The sequence below is a fragment of the Lycorma delicatula genome, chromosome 1 (genome assembly GCF_047948215.1).
Source record: "Lycorma delicatula isolate Av1 chromosome 1, ASM4794821v1, whole genome shotgun sequence".
In the NCBI taxonomy this organism is placed as follows: domain Eukaryota; kingdom Metazoa; phylum Arthropoda; class Insecta; order Hemiptera; family Fulgoridae; genus Lycorma; species Lycorma delicatula.
The window spans coordinates 75,061,656-75,070,971 of NC_134455.1; positions in this window are offsets into that span (position 1 = coordinate 75,061,656).

The following is a 9,316-nucleotide window of genomic DNA, read 5'->3' on the forward strand; positions in this document are numbered from 1 at the left end:
GATAAAGTACTTTATCTTGCACAAATTTCTACAAGTGAAGGCATTGAAGGAGAAAGGGAATTCTGGTTCAAATTGTGGAATACGTTATGGTTAGTGCCCAGATAAAATTAAGGTTTTAAAAAAGAGTAAATCATTTTTTCTGACTATTAGAAAGACTCTGCTGATATTGCTTTCACAGCCCTGCACAACATGTATTGTCAAGCATTCATTAAGCTCCCTTCAGTTAAAATGTGGCTAAGAAGCACCATTGGTGAAAACAAGTTTAAAGGGTTAGCTATGTTAAGTATTCACCAACAGTGGGTTTTCACTAACAAGGAGCAATTAGTTTAACCTGTAGTTAGAGAGTTTGCATCTAATCCTTGCAAACTGTAGATACAAAATTAGTTTCTTTTTAAATAAATATTTTATTTTTCCTTTTGTTATTGTATATTATAGCATAGCACCCCCACCCTTCAATGGACTAACTACTCTTCTACCGTGAAAGAAGTTAAATTCAGAAAGCTGCCCCACCTTCTGTTTTGAGCTGGATATGCTTCTGACAAAAAGTATGGCATATAATATGTAATTTTTTTTTGAATAATGTAGTACAGGTTATACATAAGAAAAAATTCTTTGGACAAATAATACTGTAACAAAATTATTTTATATGAATTGATCAGTTGATTATTAATGTAGTTAATGTTAATAATAAATCAAATTTATTTATTCATTGTAATTACTTTTATTCAGTTACAAAAAAAGTTTTTTAATTCACATTAGTGACTGTAGAGTATCATATTTACCTATCCTGACATGATGTGTGAATTGTATTATGTACAAATCAGAATATTATTATGTACAAATCAGAATAAGAGATTTATTTGGTTTTGAAAAGAATCTAAACCTTTAAGTAAAAACTTTAAAAGAGACTCTGAAGAAAGTTGAAACTTTAGTAAAAATCTTATAATTTAATTAATATTCATTTACTTAAATTAAAACATGCTCTTAAAGGAAGAAAATACAATAAAGACAGTAGAGACATCCGTAAAGGAATTGAAAAATGGAAAGGGTGTGATGAGATACAAATGTTACAATTGATACAAACATTAATGTTGAAAGCATTTGATGGTGAAAGGAAAAGAGTTAAGACAAATCTATTCAGTGAAACATACAGGAAGGAAATGGTGAAAGGACATTAGAGAAATCATAATAGTACTGATTTGCTAAGAAGAAAAACCAAGAAACATTATGAAGAATTTACAAAAATATAGAAAAATACAAGAATATTAAATCTGATATCTCATGTGGATAAAATATTGTTACCAGCAATAAACAGGGAATTGAATGGAAAATGGGATAGAATAATAGGAGAAGAACAATGTAGAATTAGAAATGGGCTAGGAACAAGGATTGTAAGAGTGACTGGAGAGACATGTGGAAAAGATTTCAGTATAGTTATTGTCTGCTGAAGACTGTGAAATTTATGAAATATGATCGATGACGGAGGTATCAGATGATTCATTCAGTTAAGATCGAAAGAAGAAATAATAACATTAAGAGACTGGAATAGAATTATGAAACACTGAGGACTGTGATGTGAGGACCTACCAAACATGTAGGTAAGATCTGCCACAAGGCAGAACATAATTAATTAAAAGAATACATAAAAATAGTTTTTTAAAATAATTCTTTCCCTTAAGAAGAAATCAGTAAAAATAAAATTATATTAAATTAACTAAAAATTAAATTATATTATAGCTATTACTATATTAAAACTACTGATAATAATGAGAGACAATTAATAATTTTACATATCATTAATTTCATATAAAATTCAATACAAAACATTTCATATAAAAATATATGGAATTGTAAATCCGATATATTATTGAATCTTTCATGTCAATCAATGTGTATCATTTTTATATTATTTCATAATAATATTAACATCATACATTTGTAATTTGGTTATTGTTATTATTATGTGAATAAAGAGCAAAATGTGATAATATTTTATGGGCTATTACCATTAAATTGTAAAGACAAGATAATTTTAATCTTTATTGACATATCCTGCTATAGTGGATATTTGACTAGCAATAATAATAAATGTTAAAATTTCTTTTGATATACTAAATTATAGTATTAATTTTTGAAATGCACCATTAATTTCCATACATTTTACAGTTAATTAAACAAAATCTTTACTTTAAAATAATTATTTAAAAGTTTTATTTTTTGCTAAAATTTATTTAGTTTTTAATTGAAATTACTCTTGGTGTAGGCGTGATAAAAGAACCTTTTAGAACACAGTTACTATTAAATCCCTGGTTATAAGATTATACTATATAGTTAATAATGGAATATATGCTAATTGGGTCAAATTTTGCATATCAGAATTTTTAAAGATTTAATAGATTAATAAAGAATTAATAGATTTTTAAAGATGTTTCATGATCTCTTACAAAAAAACAACTTTAGCTCTGAATAATTCCAGAAGGATGTAAGTACTTGTGTATGAATGTTGGCCTCTTTTGGGAGGCCAACATTCATACACCGAGGCTGGGATGTATGGACCATGGATGTTATGATCCTGTACCTCAAAATTTTACTCAAAGGCCAGATAATTATTTCACATAATTTAATGTCTCAGATATAACTATGATATTTTATTTATAGTGTTCTGTATTATTCAAACCCCCATTAAGTGTGGGAAAAACCATTTTTTTTGTAGTAGTTTGACTCAAGATAAATTTCACATCTTTTAGGAGATTTTACCACTCTTTTAGATGATTCCATTATAGAATGTCACTTTGATTACCTATTTACGCAATTTTATTTGAGGGTAAGGAAATAATTCCAAATTTTCCCTTTTCTTTTGTATATCTTTAATCACTAACCTCTAGGGTAATGTTTTTAAGAGAGACAATAAGCAAGATGGTGGTATTTATAGGAGTATATGCTTGCTGAATGCTGGGTACAAAATTTATGCTAAAATAATAGTGAATATATTAAAAGGTATCGCGGAAGTGAAATTCGGGGAGGAACAACATAAATTTCATAGAGGACAATCTTGTATTTGCATTGGGACAGCTGATAGAGAGACACTATGAATTTAATATTCCAACATTTGTAGCTTTCATTGACTATACAAAAGCTTTTTTAAGCTGTGGGAAGTTTTAACAAGGAAGGGTGTTCCAAAACATCTGATTAGGATATTACAAAATCTCTATTATAATACCCATATTGATGTTAAGTTGGGTGATCAGGTTATTGGAAGAAATCGTAAAATAAATCAAGGAGTCAGACAAGGGTGTTCATTATCATTTATGTTATTTAATTTATTCATAGAAAATAATGATGCTGTTGGAAATTGGCAAAACGTTTTAAAATGTAATTTTAATGGTTAATAGTTTAACTCAGAACACAATATTGTTTACAGATGGCCAGTTCAGAGGTAAATTTGCAATCAGCAATGTTTAGGTTACATTCCATAGTAAGCCAATACAATTTGGAGATATTTACTAAGAAGACAAAGGTAGGGGTTCGTAGGTGGGGAAGCCATGAATAAAAAGATAGTGATAAATTTTGAGTTATTAGATTACATAACAGCATTTAATATTTGAATTGTTCTCTTTTTTTTAAATTGGAAGATGTTGACAGTAAGCTGCATAGATTTCAGAAGTTGCTTGGTACAGCGCAAAGGAATAAATAAGGAATAAATTTTACAAAACTATGGTGGTACCAGCTTTGCTGTATTGTTCTGAGACTTGGACTCTTACTTCACATCAAAATTGAAAAATTGAATCTAAGGAAATGGACGTTTGCACAGAGTGTTGGGTGTTCCATTGAATGATCATAACAGCAGCAGTGCAGTATGTCAGAAATTAGGAGCCAACACCATTGGAACAATGATTATAAAAAGTAGGCAGCTGTGCAGACTTGTGAGACTGAGTGGTTGAGTCTATGGCAATGGAACAGGCTATATGGCCTACCCATAACATTCATTATGATGATGAAGAATAAGCTAACATTTTAAATATTAATCTATGTGGTTCATACTTACTGGTACAAAACAATGATCTGATTTTTGTATCTTTCTGTAAACTGATTCTGACTTTTTAAGGGAACACTAAGAGATTTTATTATACTAAATTTAGATGGGGTTATAAGTAAGATGGGGGTTTCAATTGTTTTAACTTCATAAAGGTAGAAATTTATGAAAGCATAATAGATATTTATTAATGAGGACAAGCTTGTCATTTATTAAGGCGTTTAAAGCAAAACACTACTTATATTGAGAAAGAAATCAGTTTGATCATCTGATGTGTTTATATGTATTAATTTAAAATAAGAGTAAATTATTATCAACTTAAATTGTTTTTCTTCTTTTAATTTTAAATTTGTTGTAATTCTTTGATGGATTATACACATCTTTTTTTCATTCATTCTGTTTGTGAAATTAGGTTTGCACCTCTAATTACATTTCAATTTTTTGTATGTTGTACTTAAAAACTTTGATGTGTTTTTCATTATGATACTCTAATTTTTAACATTTAAATTGAAGTTTAATTGTAAATGTGCATATATTTTGTTTGTCATTGACTTCAGTTGATAATGATCCATTATTAGTTGATAATTGCAGTTGTTCACCTCTAAAAATATACTACTGTTGTTTCATACTAAGATCCATAAATTATGACTTTAAAATTATGGTTTTTTTATGTACAAAACTATTTACGTAAAAAAAAAGTTGTGAAAGAAAATATATTGTAGTTAGTGATGTAAATAAATTATCACTGATAATTAGATGTCAAAATACTATTGAAGAGTCCATGTTTTTCCTCCTATTGAATATAAAATTAACTCTTGACTTTTAATGACCTGTTATGTCGGTTGCAATTCTAGGATTATTAATATCAAATTTAATGTAAGTTTAAATTGTTTTTTTTTTTTTTTTTTTTTTTTTCTTTTATGAGTCAAACCTGCTGCAATCAAAGGACCAGTTGTACAGTGAACTGGGATAAAAGTTTTTTCTAACTATCCAGTTTATTCTTCAAGAATATACATTTTAGTTTAAGGAGTTACAAATTCAATTTTAAGAAAATGTTAGAATAATATTCTTCAATATTAATGTATCATATAATTAATATAATTCTTAAATAATTAATAATATTATTCAATTCTTACTATGAAGAACTTTTAGTCAAGTTTAATTGTAATCTGATTAAAATTCACTGACTGCATACTTTCCACTCCTGAGAGGTAGAAAATAATTTTTTTATCTCTTTATGTAATTTTATGAAAAATGGATCTTATCAATAAAATTTTGCATTACACATTCTTAGAATTAACATTGCCCATTCTTAGAATTATGAAGGGTGTGGAAGATAAGGAAGTTCCTATTCTTTAACTAGTGTCTCACTAGAGGAAGAAGCCTTTTCAAGCCTTTGGGCTTGAAAGCATTTTGCACTGCAAAAAAGCTGCTTTACCAACTTGTTGATAAAATAGTTTAAATATAAAACCGCATTGCATTTATAAAGAATTATCTAGTAAACATAAACACTGCATTATACTTAATGATGAAACAGCAATGGAGAGGAGAAAACTTATGTTTTGTTATAACAGTTGCAGTTCATCACCTTGGTGAATGTTTAAAAATAATATCATTAACTGAAGAAACATTGTTGAAAACTTTTATTATTTTTAACACATTACAAAAGCTTATTTACGTAGCTTATATACAAAGCCTATTTACATTCATGCATACAATCACATTACTTGTCTAACCACACCAGTATTGAAGGTAATGAATAAGCTCGTGTTGCTCCAAAGAAAGGTTTATGAAGCCTGTGATAATTTTTAAATACACATATTTCATGAAATATTGGTCAAGATAAGTGTGGCAGACTGAGGTTTGGCTTTAGTAAAAAATAAAACATGATTTAGTATTGCTATAAAGGTTGTTCTTGCAGAACTATGAAGAAATTATCTTATGTCAACTGAACTGAGAACACAAAATTATCACATGGATTTCTCATATTTTATTCTTATGCCATCAAATATTACCACGGATTTATTTAGAGGAAATAGTTTTATCAATTATAGTAATTAATATTAATAATTGTAATGGAAATGCACTGATGTAAAATAAAATCTTTATTTAAGCTGATAAATTGATTTCCACATACAAAACATTGTGTTTTCATCTATTCAGACATCTTCAGCATTTGTTTTTTTTATTTTAGTTGATTTTATTTTATTTTTTCATGTTTACTTATTTCTTTTATTACTTGATAATTATATCAATTATAAATTATTTCAGTTAACCTTTTACTGAATTAGTGGATGATATATTTTTAGAAAAAAATAGATTATGGTAATAATATTATAAAAAAAAGGAATTTTAGGTAGATCAAGTCATATGGAACTTAATAATTTGCGTTTTAATGGATCATCTGTTTACTTCATATTAAGTTTACAGACATTAGGTATTTTTATGAAAAAAGAGTAACAGTAAAAAAAGTAAATCTAATTGTAAATTACAGAAAAAAGAAATTATTCAGTTATAAAAATGTGATATTTTAAACTTCATGTCTTAAATGAATTTATATTTCAGAGAATGCTCATGTTCCTTGGTAGTGAATTTTTATTTTGACCACCATGATGCCTCAGGAGGTAGGGCTATCTTTAACAAGGAAGAGAGTAACACATTGTTGATCAGTAATTCTGTGTTGATTAATTTAAATATATGCTGAAACAAATTGATTTTCTCTCGAATGCCTAACAACTGCCTCAGGGATTTGCTCAGGCAATCCATCACACATTCTTAGAATATAAAGGATGTGGAAGTTCCCATTTTTAGTCAGTGCCTCAGTGAAAGGGAATAATAACATTTGGGCTTGAAAGAAAAACCAAAATTGACATTTCATATTTTTTTTAAACATTTTTAAGTAAACAATATTTTATGATTTCAATTTTTTATTTGATAATTTTTTAAATTTGTTGACTCAGAATTGCATGCAGGAAGAATTTAGTAACATAAGCTGAAGTTTAATTATCCTTAAAATTGTTAAGAATGTGTAGTAGGAGTATGTCGCATTTATTGTCTGAAATGAAAAAAATAATCATTCATAATTTAATCAGTTAAAATTTAAGTATTTAATACACTAACATATAAATCTTTCATAAATGAAAAGTATAAAAAGGGATAATTTTTCCCCTACTCTTATTTCCATTAGAAAAATTCTTTATGTAATTACGCGATTGCCATATTAGTGGTATATAATATATATTTTCACAATGGATGATGAAATTTTCTTTTAAAAGGAATTCCTTTGCTAATTCTAGCAGTTTTGCACTTGAAAGGTTATTTTTTCCAACTTCTTAATGATTAAAAATCATTTAAACCATACCACATGATAAAATTAAACTTACATAATCTACATAAACAGTTTTAAATAAGAATTAAACTAGAATAATTTATTTTAGTTTGAGAGACATAGGATTGAAATAATTTTGGTTTTCCTAAGGAAATATCTCAACCGTCTCCATTTTTATCTTATACATATATCTGTTAAAATTAAATATGGAGATTTTTCAACTTTTACTTTTTTAAAGTTATTTTCCCTTCTCAAAGTAATTAGCTGATAAAGAGTAACCCATAGCTTCTGTGCAACTGAAATGAATAATTAATCAAATATTTTATTAATATTAAGTAGATATTCTTAGAATTCAATTCACTGCTAGTATATATATATATATATATATATATATATATATAGTATATATATATACATATATATTATGTATATATATTTATACATATATATATATATATATATTTATACATATATATATATATATATATATATTATATATATATATATATATATATATATATATATATATATATATATATATATATATATATATAATGTTCCAAAAGGTATTGGTCAAACTTAAAAGGACTGATTCAGGACAAAAAAATAAAAAAAACTTCATGTATACAAATGCCTTACCTCACTTCATTTTCCATCAGTTTACTATTTTGCATTTTTTCAATATGATTTACATCTGAAGAACTAAATGATATATTTAATGAAATTTGGTGTACTTATATTGAAAACATCTTTGACAAAATAAATAAATTAAAAATTGTATCTTGGAAAATCCCAAAATGGCAGCCATTAAAATTTTTAAACATTAATAGCTTCATAATTATGATTTTTATTGAAAAATATTTTATTAAATAAAATGTTAATGATTTTATAGTATACAAAAAGACATCTTACTTGTTCAAAATGGGTAATAAACAGCAAATATATTGGTGAAACTGTTAAAGTGGATAGCAAGATTGATTGTAAGAGTGAAAATAAGTAAAAAATCTTCTGCATAATAGTTCTTAAGATTTGATTACTTGTCTGAATTTTTCTTTAAAAGTCCATGAAGGTGAGTCTCAGGCAGAGTATAAAATTTATTAAATGTAAATAGTACAGTATTCATAAAATAGTAAACTGCATATTATTTGTGTGGTAATATTACCGTAGCAAAATTCCTCAGATTCAGTACAAACAATCCATGTGGTTTGACTACCATTGGTGTATTATTACAACTTATCACAATTAATAACATTTTTAAAAAATATTTTGGTTTATTTAACCAGTAGCATCCATATAGAGCATTTTTTAATTTTTCCCACTATAACAAAAAAAAAAAACAAAAAAATTATATATATCTGACAATTTTTTATTGTACTTAAACATAATTTGTAATTACAAATATATTTTGGTTTAGAAATTGAGACAAAAATCTGTATCAATTTGAATTATTGGCTGTAATTTTAATTATTTATGATTTTAGAATACTAGACAGAGATGTTTGGAGGCGTATCGTACAGGAGGCCGCATTTACCTCCCGTACCTCCCGTTACCTCCCGATATTCTCCAAACAGATACATATTGGGAAGTTCACATTGGACTGTAGCGCTGGTGAAAATAAAGTAAATAATAAGAAATATAACCAGTTACTCAAAATCCGTCAACAACGTCAACTATAATGTTTTAAGAGTATGTAAGTGATACAAAATTTGAATCTCAGGGAGTAATATTACTGAAAGTTTATCTTTCAAGACATTTTCTCACAATATACAGTTACAGGATACAGTTCTGGAGATGAGCAAGGCAGTTTTTAGGAGCTGGTTTGTTGAGGCGGTAACTACTTTTTGGGTAAGTGATTAATCAATGGAGAAAGGTAAATTTATGTTGCATCATAATATTTAAACTTATTCTATCTGTTACACAATTGTTGATTCCAACAATGTTTAGAATATTGTTTC